Source organism: Oncorhynchus gorbuscha, linkage group LG23, assembly GCF_021184085.1.
Source record: "Oncorhynchus gorbuscha isolate QuinsamMale2020 ecotype Even-year linkage group LG23, OgorEven_v1.0, whole genome shotgun sequence".
NCBI classification, from domain to species: domain Eukaryota; kingdom Metazoa; phylum Chordata; class Actinopteri; order Salmoniformes; family Salmonidae; genus Oncorhynchus; species Oncorhynchus gorbuscha.
Genome location: NC_060195.1, coordinates 60,465,430 through 60,481,436, shown reverse-complemented (window position 1 = coordinate 60,481,436; position 16,007 = coordinate 60,465,430). Strand labels below are relative to the sequence as shown.

The window sequence follows — 16,007 nt, the reverse complement described above, 5'->3', positions numbered from 1 at the left end:
TGTCCTATCAGAGGGAGTCTGCTCAGATCAACAAGTGACGTAAGTGTTATTATGCAAATTAGTATTTGTTCAAATGTAATGCAATAGTGTCTCCTTTTGTTCCAGGGAGCTATTACTAAAGAAATGCATTCCTCTTCACCTCCCAGCTGAAGGCTAGCCTACATTTTAAAATGTAAATAATTTGATTAGAATGGTATTAGGAATGTATGAAATTTATTTTCAGGGCAATGGGCGGCATGTTTTAGACAAAACAATGACAGGCTTTTAAAACATACAGTTGAAGTCGGAAGTTTACATACACTTAGGTTGGAGTCATTAAAACTGTTTTTTCAACCACTCCACAAATTTCTTGTCAACATACTATAGTTTTGGCAAGTCGGTTAGGACATCTACTTTGTGCATGACACAAGTAATTTTTCCAACAATTGTTTACAGAGAGATTATTTAACTTACAATTCACTGTATCACAATTCCAGTGGGTCAAAAGTTTACATACACTAAGTTGACTGTGCCTTTAAACAGCTTTGAAAATTCATGAAAATTATGTCATGGCTTTAGAAGCTTCTGATAGGATAATTTACATAATTTGAGTCAATTGGAGGTGTACCTGTGGATGAATTTGAAGGCCTACCTTCAAACTCAGTGCCTCTTTGCTTGACATCATGGGAAAATGAAAAGAAATCAGCCAAGACCGCAGAAAAACAATTGTAGAAATAACACAAACAGGTTATGGACAACATACCTTAGTCCGTTGGGCTTTAGTTGTCTGTTCCCCTCTTTTCCTATTCGACCCAGATGTAACTGGAGGTTGAACCACACTTTCTGGACCAGACCGCTTGGTGTACCGGGATTCAGAGCCTGGGAGTTTTGGAGCTGGGCCATGTCCTTATCGGTGAAGGGGAGGGTGGCTGTTTGTGACATATTTTCCTTGCGTTCTTAGCTGTTTGATGTTGCCCTGAAATACATGATTCGAGACACTAGTTGCGACCGATGGGTGGGTCATTTAAAACCGGTTGAGCCCACTACGGAGTGCCAGGTAGCTACTTAGGCTACACTGCTCCCCCTTCCCAATTCGTACATTTCCATAAAACTGTCGGAGAAGGATGTTAAACTTTTCCTTCGTGACACTTTAAGTGAACAACGTTCTTCTCTGCTAGCCAGCCCCCGAAGCAACGCACAGCCCAGTTTGTGTTCTTAAATTGTGTTTTTTTTTCCCCGTTGAGGCTTTTCTCTAGTCTAGGTCATTCAATGCAGTATCCTCCAAATCTGCAGGCATTGGTATTATTGCCATCTCTTTTTTTCCCATTCATCCATAGTAGTGCCGTCGAAATGATCAAAATACATGTTCCACTCATCCGTTTTAGTTTTCGCAACAAAGTTCGATTTAGCCAGTCAACTGAAAAAAGGTTTGTATGTTGCTATGACAACCAACTAAATTTGCTATCAGTGTTCTGACACATTCATTTTATATGGGAAGGTAGAGATCGCAATTAAATATTTAAACAATATTTAAAAGGTCGGAGAGCAAATATACAAATCTCTGCTGTTGAAAACCAAATGCTAATCTAAAAGAAATGAGATAATGTCTAGATGTTTTTTTTTATATAGTGGAGATCAAATGTATACATTTCCTGGCAGGGTTGATGAGACAGGTGGTTGAGCAGTGAGATAGGACAGAGTAAATAGGCATTTCAACGTCATCGATTTTGCGGGTGGTAATTTGTGAAATAGACACAGGCTGGAAAGCAGTTTTAACCAATCAGCATTCAGGATTAGAACCACCCGTTGTATAATTACATTTACTCCACACCCTAACTGTACCCACTTAACCTGTCATTATAAAATGCGGTATGACGTGACATACTGTCTATTACTTAACCCCACAGAGGTGGAGGAATGACGTGAAAGCTTAGCTACCCATTACTCTAATCTGAGAACCAAGGTTACATCCAAAACGTTCTCTTTCGTAACATGTCACCAAACAACCTATGGGAGAGGCCCACCATTTTACTTAGTCTAGATGAGTCCCTGGGACATCCTCCTATACACCACAGGGTGCAGCAAAAATATAATTACCCAACAGGGTAACACAGAATTTCAACTGTGATATACAACCGTATACACAAGCAAGCTGAAAGCTAGAACTTAAAACATGAGGCTTTTCAACTGGGTGCAATAGCACCAAGAGGGGAAGGTCACTGTTTAGGACATCCATCTCACTGATGGTTGATAAGTATGTATGTATGTACAAGGTTCACGGTACGCTTACTTTTCTGGGTTGAGCGAGTGTGCCGTGTCCAGATTTTACAGCCCTCACGGATGGTGTGGACATAACATTGAGTGTGATGTACCTTATGAAAGTCATGGGTGTTGCCCTACATGCAAAAGCACAGATAGAGTCCAGAGAGAACCCTCTGAAAAGGATGGGTAGAAAGTGGATATAATTTTCCAACACACTTGGCTTAAACAATAGCCAATAGAAAGGCAGTCTTGACTGAGAGCTTACATACACTATATATACAAAAGTATGTGGACACCCCTTCAGATTAGTGGTTTAGGCTATTTCAGCCACCCGTTGCTGATGGGTGTATCAAATCGAGCACAAAGCCATGCAATCTCCATAGACAAACATTGGCATTAGAATGGTCTTACTGAAGCACTCAGTGACTTTCAACGTGGCATCATCTTAAGATGCCACTTTTCCAACAAGTCAGTTCACACATTTCTACCCTGCTAGAGCTGCCCCTGTCAACTGTAAGTGCTGTTATTGTGAAGTGGAAATGTCTAGAAGCAACAATGGCTCAGCTGCAAAATGGTAGGCCTCACAAACTGACAGAACAGGACCGCCGAGTGCTGAAGTGTGTAAAAATCAGTTTCATGAAATGGGTTTCCATGGCCGAGCAGCCGCACACAAGCCTGAGATCACCATGCTCAATGCCAAACTTCGGCTGAAGTGGTGTAAAGCTCACCACTATTGGACACTGGAGCAGTGGAAACACAGTCTCTGGAGTGATGAATCACCCTTCACGATCTGGAAGTCTGACGGATGCATTTAGGCTTGGCGGATCCAAGGAGAACGCTACCTGCCCCAATGCATAGTGCCAACTGTAAAGTTTGGTGTTGGCGGAATAATGATCTGGGGCTGTTTTTCATGGTTCGGGCTAGGCCCCTTAGTTCCAGTGAAGGGAAATCCTAACGTTACAGCCTACAAAGACATTCTAAGCAATCCTGTGCATCCATCTTTGTGGCAACAGTTGGGGAAGGCCCTTTCCTGTTTCTGCTTGACAATGCCCCAGTGCACAAAGCGAGATCCATACAGAAATTGTTTGTCAAGATCGGTTTGGAAGAACTTCACTGCCCTGCACAAAACCCTGACCTTAACCCCATTGAACACCTTTGGGATCAATTGGGACACCGACTGTGAGCCAGGCCTAATCGTCCAACATCAGTGCCAGACCTCACTAATGCTCGTGGCTGAATGGAAGCAAGTCCCTGCAGTAATGTTCCAGCATCTAGTGGAAAGTCTTCCCAGATCAGTAGAGGATATTATAGCAGCAAAGGGGGAAGCAACTCCATATTAATGCCCATGATTTTGGAATGAGATGTTCAACCAGCAGGTGTCCACATACTTTTGGTCATGTAGTGTAGCTCAAGTGAAGATAGGTACTCAAATTGTGGGCTCATTTGTGATCGTAGGACAACATCTAATGCCCTTGAGGGTATTGAAGGAGCATCGGACTGCCCATGATGCACCCGCAATCTGGCCATGACCCATACAGATGGCTGCAATATACACTTTTAATGTATACTGAACAAAAATTTAAACACAACATGCAACAATTTCAACGATTTTACTAAGTTCATATGAGGAAATCAGTCAAGTAAAATACATCAATTAGGCCCTAATCTATGGATTTCACATGACTGGCCAGGAGTGCAGCCATGGGTGGGCCTGGGAGGGCAAAGGCCTACCCACAGGGAAGCCAGGCCCAGCCAATCAGAATGAGTTTTTCCCCACAAAAGGGATTTATTACAGACATAAATACTCCTCAGTTTCAACAAGCTGGATGTAGAGTTCCTGGCTGGCATGGTTGCATGTGGTCTGCGGTTGTAAGGACGATTCGACAAACTTCAAAGTTCTCTAAAACAACGTTGGAGGTGGTTTATGGTAGATAAATTAAAATAAAGCTCTGGTGGACATTCCTACAGTCAGCATGCCAGTTGCATGCTCCCTCAACATTTGAGACATATGTGGCATTGTGTTGTGTGACAAAACTGCACATTTAAGAGTGAAATGTTATTGTCCCCAGTACATGGTACACCTGTGCAATGATCATGCTGTTTTTTTAACCTTTACTTAACTAGGCAAGTCAGTTAAGAACAAATTATTATTTTCAATGACGGCCTAGGAACAGTGGGTTTAACTGCCTGTTCAGGGGGAGAACAACAGATTTGTACCTTGTCAGCTCAGGGATTTGAACTTGCAACCTTCCGGTTGCCCAACACTCTAACCATTAGGCTACCCTGCCGCCCCCGTCAGGTGGGTGGATTATCTTGGCAAAGGAGAAATGCTCAATAACAGGGATGCAAAAGAATTTGTGCACAAAATGTGAGATAAATAAGCTTTTTGTGCGTATGGAACATTCCTGGCACCTTTTATTTCTGCTCGTGAAACATGGGATCAACGCTTCAGTATAGATGGGGACTTCCCTACAGACATAAGCTACTGGAGAAAGTCAAATTACAGAAAAGATTCCACTTGTAGGTATACAGCGTAGAGGATGCCCTGGCTGCCTGAATTGTATCAATTACCAAGGAGGGCAACTCTGCAGCTACAAGGCAGTCACTTCCAGGGGCCACACCCACAACTTCAGTATGCTGGGTTAGAGTGCCAAAGCTTGCCGTTCGCTTGTGACAGGAGGTCCTTTCGAAGAGGGAAATCTCATGGTTGGGAGGTTGTCAGCTGTGCAAGGTCTGAAAACCAGGGATGCTGTGGCCAATGTGGATCAACTAGTAGAACTGACGTGTTCTCGAGGCTGCTCCCTCAGGTCTTGAGGAAGATCAAAGGAATTGGTGGCAATGCATACAGCATCCCACCATATCCTCCAGTCATAAGGATAAGGGCCTCCACTAGAGAGAAGGTATGCTGCCTGATTCTCCACCACCGGCAGGTGTATTGCTCTGAGGGATGTAAGGTGTCTGTTTGCCCAAAGCAGTAGCTCCCTTGCTATCTGCTGCAGTGCCATAGACCTCAGTCCACCTTGGTGGTTGATGTGTGCAACCACTGTTAAGTCCGTATCAGTACATGTTTTCCTATAGTACTGGGAGGAAGTGCCGGAGTACAAGGTGAACCGCATTGAGCTCCAGTACGTAGATGTGAGCTGTTGTCCATGGTACTGACCATACACCCAGGACTAGTTCAAGGCTGCTCCTCATCCCTGTGTTCAAAGTCACCTGGTTGTAAACTGTGCCTAGGAGAACTCCATTGGGAGTTTGAAGTGCTAGACGCCACCATTGCATTGCTCTTCAGCAACTCATTGAAATGGTCAGCTTGTTGTGTTTGTCTCTTCTGAGACATAGATAGTGTCTGTTGTACCAGCGCTGTATTGGCCACATGTGGAGCAAGCCCAACTGTGCAACATGGACTGCAGCCGCCAGGAGGCCTAGGAGCCTCTGGCTCTCTAATGCTGTCACCTGTTTTCGCAGTTTGAATGTTGAAAGGCAATTTGGCAACGACACCACTCTTTCTGGAAAGAGTGTTGCTCACATGATTTGAGTGTACAGTGTCAAGCCCAGGAAGTACAACATGGACTGAGTGGGGACCAGATAACTTGGAAAAAAGTTAATTGTTAGTTCCAAGTTAATTGTTAGTTCCAACTCGGAGAGGTGATGTGAGACCATGGATGTGTGTGCCAAAGCTTGGCTTTGTGACCCTGCACATATTATCCAATCGTCTAAGTAGTTCAGGACCCTGACTCCTGCTTGGCGAAAAGGGGCTAGCACTGCGCTTATGCACTTTGTGAGAATGCGAGGGGCGAGTGAAAGGCCAAAGGGTAGAATGAAAAAACTGAAAACACATTTCGAAGGCAAATCTCAGGTATTTTCTGTGTGCAGGTAGAATGGGGATATGAAGGTATGTGTCCTTCAGGTCCACTTTGGTGAACCAATCACCTGGTTTTACTGACTGAAGGATGGTTTTGATTGGCAGCATTTTGAAGGGAAATGCTGAAAGATGATGACTCAGACACCTTAGGTCCAGGATCTGCCCTTTTTTTGCCACCAGAAAATAGATTTGAGTAGAACCCGCAGTTTTGTTGCTCTGATTTGACCTCTTCGATTGCATGCTTTTCCAGGAGGAAATGCATTTCTGAGCAGAGTGTTTACTTTTCAGCAGGGTTGCGAGCTGTTGTTTTCAAGACACTCCTGAAGTGTAGGGTCACTGACAAAATTGTAGTGTATAACCTTGTGTTAAGAGTGCATAACACCAATTTGTTGGGTGTTGACTCTTTTCAGCTGGAAAAGTGGTGCTCAAGGAAATGGTGTTGTGCTAGGAAATCGGTCCCACCAAGGACTAGGCTCAGTGTGCTGTGGTGCACCTCTGCTTCTTGGGCGATGCTGCGCTCCACCTCGTCTGTAGGGCTGAGAGTGTCTGTTCCTCCACTCCTGAGCAGGTACAGCATGAGTCTGAGCCTGGTTTCTTGGCATCCCAGTTGGAGCCCTGGGATTGGAGTAATGGTTTTCTGTCAGGCGCATTCTAGGCTTTGGAATGAGGCGCTGAAGCTCCATTTTGCTTCCTTGTCTTCTTCAGACACTTGGGGTTGGGCCGCTGCTGGGCATGTAACAAAAAGTCACATCAGTGGAGGCTGCTGAGGGGAAGATGGCTCATAATGGCTGGAACAGAGCAAATGGAATGGCATCAAACCATATGTTTGATGTATTTGAAACATTACCCTTTTCCGCTCCAACCATTACCACGAACACGTCCTCCCCAATTCAGGTGGCGCCAACCTTCTGTGAGTTACATGACCTACAGCATGGTCAAGGAAGTTAACGTTTCTGTCATTTTCGAATAACTAAACAAATTACTGGTGAATTCGATTGGATACGGTAGACTCCTCCTACTTTTTATTTACACATGTTGGCGTGGTGTCATTGCACAATGGAACAACTGAAGAAAGAAGTTAAATGTAATCCATCAGCAACAGCCAATTTCTTTTCACGAATGTTTTTCTGGTAAGTATACAACTTTGTTTACAGTTAACACTCTGTAGCTCGATCCTTTGAAAGTAGCCTGGCTATTATGGGCGCCTTCGTAAATTCGCTTTGGCTGTCGTTTGAGTGTACCAGAGCTCAAAATAACGAACGCCCAACACCGGTTAACTATGGCAGGTGTCATTAAACGCCAAAAAAGCGTGATTAAATTGTTGCCAGCAGCACAGTTAGTCACCAATGACCTGGGTAACATAAAAACAGCCTAACTAGCTCTGCTAGGGCGAGTAAAATGGCCAGACGTCTCCTCTCATTTGAAGTAGCTGTAATGTAGTGAACGTTATGCCACATTCCAGTCCGTGTATGCTCCATGTTTTACAGTTGCCAGACAGTAGTGATATGTCATGTGAACTATGTAATGCCAGCATACTTCGGAGTAAAGTTAAACTGAAGTATACGAACGCCCCGACATATAAACAACTGTGGATGTTACAATTGGCGACGAGTGAAACGCACAAGAGACGAATGCAATTTACAAGGCGAACTACGTGCCTATGTGAGTAAACGAAGATCGCAAAAACAGACTAGCCAACGTTGGAATCAGCTAGCTAACATCGTACATGGTTACAATACCATGATGTACACACGGAACCCAGCTCAATCGGCTCGAGGTGGAAACAATTTTCTAGTGGCATTAGACGGCGCGGATAACACACAGAAAAGGGCATTTACTGTTACGCTATGCAGGGTCAGATGTGTACGATATATTTGAGACACTACAAGATACCGGAGCAGCTGATGACTATAATACAGCTGTAGCCAAGCTCAGTGCATAAATCTGTCCAAAAATCAACACAGAATATGAAACCTACGTTTTCAGACAAGCAAGACCAAATTAAAACGCTATGTACTACTCCCTTCACAGAACAGTGCAAACTGTCTCTAACCAGAATAGAAAGAGTGGGAAGCCCCGATGTACAACTGATCAAGAGGACAAGTACATTAGAGTGTCTAGTTTGCGAAACAGACGCCTCACAAGTCCTCCACTGGCAGAGTCGCCTCTTCACTGTTGAATTAGAGACGGGTGTTTTGCGGGTACTATTTAATGAAGCTGACGTACAATAATCCCTTTCAGAGTTTTGGCAGTTTCATCTCAACACAAAAATAACGTACACCAAATGGCCTTTGAGGAGTGCTACTCGAACAAACATAACACCGTTTTCTAAATATACTAATTCAGGGAAAACGGAAAGAGGTATTCTGCTCGTTTTTCAAGTTGTCTCAATTACTCCTCAATTGAGTTTACGTCACATTTGATAGCTAATGTAATGGATTATTTAGCCAGCGCAAGTCTAGACATCAATAGCTGTATTATGTCTACAACGGTTAATACGTTTCAGTCAGGTGTATCTCTATAGCATGGGCATATCTCTGGGTTTGATGTGGACATCCCCATGCACACACTTTGTCAAAATCATGAATTCAGGTATTGTGTGTGTGTGTTCTCTGGGCTTTGTCTGCAATCATAACCAGGTGTGTGTGTGTGTATATCTCACACACACAGTGCCCTACATTAATTTCATTTATGCTCTTAGTCTTTCATTCAAAATATCACAAAAACCTAACCTTTTAATTAAAGTTAATAAATGAATTATGTTTTTCTCACGTTTGACACAATTATTGGCAGCCCTACATTCAATACTTTGTGCAACCTCCTTTGCCAAGAATACCAGCCGAGTCTTCTCCTATAATGTGTAATGAAGTTGGAGAACAAATTGCAAGGGATCTGAGATCATTCCTCCATACAGAATCTCTCCAGATCCTTCAGATTCCGAGGTCCACCCTTGTGGGCTCTTCTCTTCAGCTCATCCCACAGGTGTTCTATTGGGTTTAGGTCAGGGGACTGGGATGGCCATGGCAGAACCTTGATTCTGTGGTCAGTGAACCATTGTTGTGTTGATTTTGAGGTGTGCTTTGGATCGTTGTCCTGCTGGAAGATTTGACCACGGCCCAGTTTAAGCTTTCTAGCTGAGGCAGTCAGGTACTTAATGGAGTCCATGATAACATGTATTAGAGGTCAACCGATTAATCGGCATGGCCAATTAATTAGGGCCGCATTCCACGAGGAAGCTGCGTGGCAGGCTGACCACCTGTTAGGCTGACCACCTGTTATGCGAGTGCAGCAAGGAGCCAAGGTAAGTTGCTAGATAACGTTAAACTTATCTTATAAAAACAATCCATCTTCACTAGAGGTCGACCGATTAATCGGAATGGGCGATTAATTAGGACCGATTTCAAATTTTCATAACGCTCGGAAATCGGTATTTTTGGACACCGATTTGTCCGTTTTTATTTTTTTTACACCTTTATTTCATCTTTATTTAACTAGACAAGTCAGTTAAGATCGCATTCTTATTTTCAATGACTGTCTAGGAACGGTGGGTTAACTGCCTCGTTCAGGGGAAGAACGACAGATTTTCACCTTGTCAGCTCGGGGGATCCAATCTTGCAAGTTTACAGTTAACTAGTCCAATGCTATAACCACCTGCCTCTCGTTGCACTCCACAAGGAGACTGCGTGTTACGCGAATGCAGTAAGCCAAGTTAAGTTGCTAGCTAGCATTAAACTTCTTATAACAATCAATCATAATCACTAGTTAACTACACATGGTTGATGATATTACTAGTTTATTTTGCGTGTCCTGTGCAATAATAATAATCTGACTGAGAATACAAGTATCTAACGGAGCAGTGGTAGGCAGCCTCAGGCTCATAAGCATTCATTCAAACAGCACTTTCGTGAGTTTTGACAGCAGCTCTTCGTTGTGTCAAGCATTGCGCTGTTTATGACTTCAAGCCTATCAACTCCCGAGATGAGGCTGGTGTAACCGAAGTGAAATGGCTAGCTAGTTAGCGCACACTAATAGTGTTTCAAACGCCACTCGCTCTGAGACTTGGAGTGGTTGTTCCCCTTTCTCTGCATGGTTAACGCTGCTTCGAGGGTGGCTGTTGTTGTTGTGTTCCTGGTTCGAGTCCAGAGAGGAGTGAGGAGAGGGACGGAAGCTATACTGTTACACTGGCAATACTAAAGTCCCTATAAGAACATCCAATAGCAAAAGGTTAATGAAATACAAATGGTATAGAGGGAAATAGTCATATAATTCCTATAATAACTACAACCTAAAACTACTTAACTGGGAATATTGAAGACTCATGTTAAAAGGAACAACCAGCTTTCATATGTTCTCATGTTCTGAGTAAGGAACTTAAACGTTAGCTTTCTTACATGGCACATATTGCACTTTTACTTCTCCAACACACTTTGTTTTTGCATTATTTAAACCAAATTGAACATCATTATTTACTTGATGCTAAATTTATTTTATTGATGTATTATATTAAGTTAAAATAAGTGTTCATTCAGTATTGTTGTAATTGTCATTCTAAAAAATATATATATATATTTTTTAATCGTCCGATTAATCGATATCGGTATCGGCGTTGAAAAATCATAATCGGTCGACCTCTAATCTTCACATAATCACTAGTTAGCTACACATGGTTGATGATATTACTAGGTTAATTAGCTTGTCCTGCGATGCATATAATCAGTGCGGTGCCTGTTCATTTATCATCGAATCACAGCCTACTTTGCCAAACGGGTGATGATGTAACAAAAGCGCATTCGCGAAAAAAGAACAATTGTGATTTTTCAACACTGATACCGATCTTTCTTTTTTTCTTTTTTTGTTGTTGAATTTTTACCCCTTTTTTCTCCCCGATTTCGTGGTATCCAATTGTTGTAGTAGTTACTATCTTGTCTCATCGCTACAACTCCCGTACGGACTCGGGAGAGACGAAGGTTGAAAGTCATGCGTCCTCCGATCCACAACTCAACCAGCCGTACTGCTTCTTAACACAGCACTCATCCAACCCGGAAGCCAGCCGCACCAATGTGTCGGAGGGTACACCGTGCACCTGGCAACCTTGGTTAGCGCGCACTGCGCCCGGCCCGCCACAGGAGTCGCTGGTGCGTGATGAGACAAGGACATCCCTACCGACCAAGCCCTCCCTAACCCGGTGCGTCGCCCCACAGACCTCCCGGTCGCGGCCGGTTACGACAGAGCCTGGGGGCGCGAACCCAGGGATACCGATCTTTCCGTCTACGCCAAACCCACCTCTGGTGATTGTTTCCTACTTTTTTATTTTTTTCTTATCTAACCATTGAAAGTTCCAGTAACATTTGGCAGTTTGTAGGCGCTTGAGTTTGTTTGATGACTTCAAAGGCTTTTTTATTGCAACCCTCCCAAACAACTTGTGGCGTCTTATTGTAGTTTTGAGAATTTCTGACCTCAAGACCCAACTAACGTCTGCAATTCTCCAGCTGTGATCCGTGGAGATTTCTTTGGCCTCAAACCATCCTCCTCGCTGTGCGTGGGGTCAATATAGACACATGTCCTCTTCCAGGCTGATTGTTTAACATCTCCAGTTGATTTAAACTTATTAATTATTGCCCTGATAGTGGAAATTGGCATTTTCAACCGTTGAGCTATTTTTCTTATAGCCATTTCCTGATTTGTGCAGCTCAACAGCCTTTTGTTGCCCATCATTACTGTATTCTCGGGTCTTTCCCATAGTGATGGAGGACTATGGGACTTGGCCTAATCACTCAGGTGAACTTAAAAACGTAAAATATGAATGGGAATTTTCTAAAGTTAGAACTGAAGAACTTCTAGGGGTGCCAATAATTGTGCAACATGTTCCGGAGAAAAATGTTTATTTAATTTACTTCAACATTTTTTCTCAATCACTTTACTTAAATTGAAGGTTTGATTTTTGTGAATATTTTGAATGAAAGACTAAGAGGATAAATAGCAAAGCCATTTTTTTTCATTGCCCCGTTTTGCTCATATTTACCAAGGATGCCAATATTAGTGGAGGGCATTGTACCAGGAGTAATGAAACACAGAATAATAATAGATGTTTGGTGAATGAATTATGACCACTGGAGTCTGCCACTGAACATTAAAAAATATATATATAATATTTACATTTCTCATCAGTCAATCAGGGTTAATAGGAATTTAAAGTCATTTGACGTGATTTAAATGAATCGGGTCATTAACCTTTTATTTAACTAGGCAGGTCAGTTAAGAACAAAGTCTTATTTTACAATGACGTCCTACCCTCCCCTAACCCGGGTAATGAACATATATATGGCCTTTGAAATGAACACGGGAGAAGTTAAACGTAGGCCAAGTCTGGCATAAACTTATTCCCATACTTTACAATAACTCTGTTGCAGTGGTCTCCATATAGGCTATTCCCTCCATCGCCACACTTCCGCCCGGTTGAAGCTCTCGTGATCTCCATGCCTCTTCGGGAAGAGCACCCCTCAGCCTCAGAAGATGACCTTCTGGAGGTATGCAGTCAGTCATTATACCCTAATGTAGCTCTATTTGCCTACTAACCAAATAAAGTGCAGAGATGCGTGCAACTCGTCATTCCAACATATTTGAACATTTACTTCAGTCAGTCATTATGTCATCCATTTAGTCATTTGCCATTCATTCGGTGATCTGTCCGTTGCAATAGGAACGAAATCAAAGAGAATAGAACAGTCTTATCCATATGTTTATAGAAATCCATGTGTATTCAAATGATCCAAAGTTCTTTAGCCTATCTAATAAGTAAATGCTTAATTTAGGCCTATACAAATAAAAAAAATACGTGTTCAACTTGTAGGCATTGCAATTCAGGCTATAATTTTGGGTACTGGTATCTTACGGAATAATTTGAGTACTCTTTGTGTTTTGTAACAGTTTTTATTATAGGGCTCCTTTTAAAAAGAGACCCTAACTCACAGGCCTCTAAATGTAGCCTCTAAATAAAATGTAAACTAAATAGTTGAAGACCACGTGCAGTGGCTGATAGGGAAAACAGATCTGGCAATAAGAATTGGCTATAGATAGTCTTGACCATTTGGGACCCCTTGACTATTTCGCTCAGGACAGGTTATAGCCAAGACTTAATATGTTGTTTTGTCTCATTTATTGATATTGATATAGCCTCTACGGGATGGGGTTGTGCAACGCAAATGGCTATAACAAGCCTACATACAGAGTGGAATTCACTAATACAACAGTCAAAATGGCTAATATATAAGACCTACAGTCCGTGCTCCCAAATACTGGAACAAGTGCAGCTATAAAAATAAATGTAGGCAATTATTTGGCCATTTAAATAACACACAACAGCATGGCATATTTAGGTAACGGAATAGGCCTACCCTAAATCATATTTACTTTCTATTTTGAAGTTCAGGTGGATATTCTAGACAAGGCTCTTCTGTGTCTTTGTCATTCTCACTCAAGTCATTTGCTGAAGGACCAAGCCTATACTATGTCATCTACTGGTGTAACATTGTTATTGAATGCACTTCTAAAACGAGCTCTAGACTTTTTTTTATTGAAATGAAACCAGAATCAAAGCAACTAACGTCTGGGCTAGAGTTGCTTGATTGACTAGTTAACTTCGACTAGCTACGTTTGGTTCATGTCCTTTGAAGGTGCCACATTACAGACAAAAGTTTGTACGCATAAAAAAGATCTGTAACCAAGTAAAGGGAGATGTAAAAATGGAATGTTAATTCATAGTTGTAACATAGGGATTGTAACATAGGGATTGTAACAGGGATTGTACGTTTACAGATCTATTTTAACGTTTGTGTTTCCCGCATGGCTTTTTTTACGATCCTAACAATTAACATGTGGATTTTCTTACTATCCTAACGATAGTAAGAACGTTAAACCTTTTGTTAAAACCGTTAACCGTACGTTAAACCTTTTGGCAGGTATCTGGCTCCATAGGTGTGTTCCACAATGAGTGCAAGAGGAGTGGGACTCACCTTCCACTGAGTTGCATTATTTTCCAGAGAACAAATAGAGCCCCGAGTTGAATGCTCTGCACCAGAGTTTACTCAGGCAAAAAGCAAGTTTAGAATGTAAATGAAGGTATCACAGCGTCTGTACTGTATATATGTTTATATTAATAATATGTTGTCGCTTGGTGTCTTTCCTATATAACTTATTTAGTTTATATATTTAATATCTTATGGTGTTCTTGTCTATTACTGTTCTGTACTTTGTCATGTATTTGTACATTTTATGTGGATCCCAGGAAGAGTAGCTGTGGCATGTGCAGTAGCTAAACTTCTATACCATTGCTATAATTTAACACATTTGCCGCTAGAAATATGTTCTGTTGCAGGTAGAAATGTGTTCAACATCCACTTAAGTAGATAGCTATAGTAGTTGCCTTGGTAACCAAACAAACAGACCTGCTAGTTCAGTTAACCCAAACCATCATATATACAAAAGTATGTGGACACCCCTTCAAATGAGTGGATTTGGCTATTTCAGCCACACCCGTTGCTGACAGGTATATAAAATCAAGCACACAGCCATGCTGTCTCCATAGACAAACATTGGAGAGCTCAGTGACTTTCAACATGGCACTGTCATAGGATGCCACCTTTCCAACAAGTCAGTTCGTCAATGTGGTAGGCCACACAAGCTCTCAGAACGGAACCACCGAGTGCTGAAGTGCGTAACGTCCAAACTGGAAGCAAGGTCAGCACAAGTCAATGATTACCATGCGAAAGGCCAAGTTGTGTATTTGACTATCATTAAATGTGACGACTGTATATTATCAAATCAATTCTCTGTGATTTAATTACGCGATGCCACTTTAATTAACTAGGAATTTGGGGCACCACGGACAAATGTTTATAGTGTATTCATTTCCCTACTATAACTCTTCAGATTTTTTTCACATCTTATCAAAAGTCTCTTATTAAGGAATTTTACTTCATCAGTCTCATTACTGAATGTCGCAACCCTTGGATATCTGCACGAATCCTAGCATAGAATCATGAATCAGCAAATTGGCTTAATTATTTATTTACTAACTTAATTAATCACAGAATTACAAACACACACACAATAGGTAATATATTGGTTACTACATGATACAAAGAAAGTCCCTAGCGGACAACCGATATGACTGCTTGGTAGACAAAGGGGTGGGGCAGTTCAAGAGCGGGAAACACAGAGTGGGTTCACGACATACCTAGAAATTGATAATACTTTGAACATGAACACCTGCTCATTGGAAAAGAAATAGCAATTTACATATTTACGAGTGTCTACCTTTGTTGTCCCTCTGTGATTTTCTGGTCCATCTGCTCGATAGTCGGTCGACATGGCGCCTCTGGTTTGTCCTCCTGAGATCAAAGTCATAGGTTGTTAGAATGGATACTTCAAAGTACCGTTCAGAAATGATCTTAGAACGAATGCGTTTACCAGACTAAAGTATTTAAACAGCTACAGTCTGAATAATTGTTCTTTTGTTTGTAGATTTCTTAGCCATTTCAAGGTGGGGATGATATCCATGTTTCCTGTCTTGTCCTTTGGTAGAGTTGTAGTTCTTATCCGTTTCAGCATGAGGCGTCAGCTCCATGTTTTCTAGTCTTCTTAACTGTTCGAGATGTCCGGCTTACTGTGGGTCTCTTTGGCACAGTTGCCAATCATTTCAACATGTAGCTACCGCTTCATGTTTTCCTGATCTAATGTACATTTTGTCAAGTGGTTTTATACTCTGTGGAAGAAGGGGGCGTTCCATGACGCCGAAATAAATGTCTGTACTCACGGGGACGTGTCCACTGACGAGTTAAACTTTATTTTAAAAACCCACACTCTCATTTAGAGGGCTGAAACATCACATTTCATCTTTTCACAA

The 16,007-nt window shown here is 42.0% G+C and overlaps 1 long non-coding RNA gene across 1 annotated transcript; it reads left to right on the top strand.

The window, feature by feature from the left end:
* Positions 1–7,069: 7,069 nt before the first annotated feature.
* Positions 7,070–14,701, top strand: LOC124011667. The gene is made up of 3 exons (XR_006834608.1): positions 7,070–7,233; positions 12,514–12,630; positions 14,062–14,701. It is a non-coding gene; the product is annotated as an uncharacterized LOC124011667 (long non-coding RNA).
* The last annotated feature ends 1,306 nt before the right edge of the window (positions 14,702–16,007 follow it).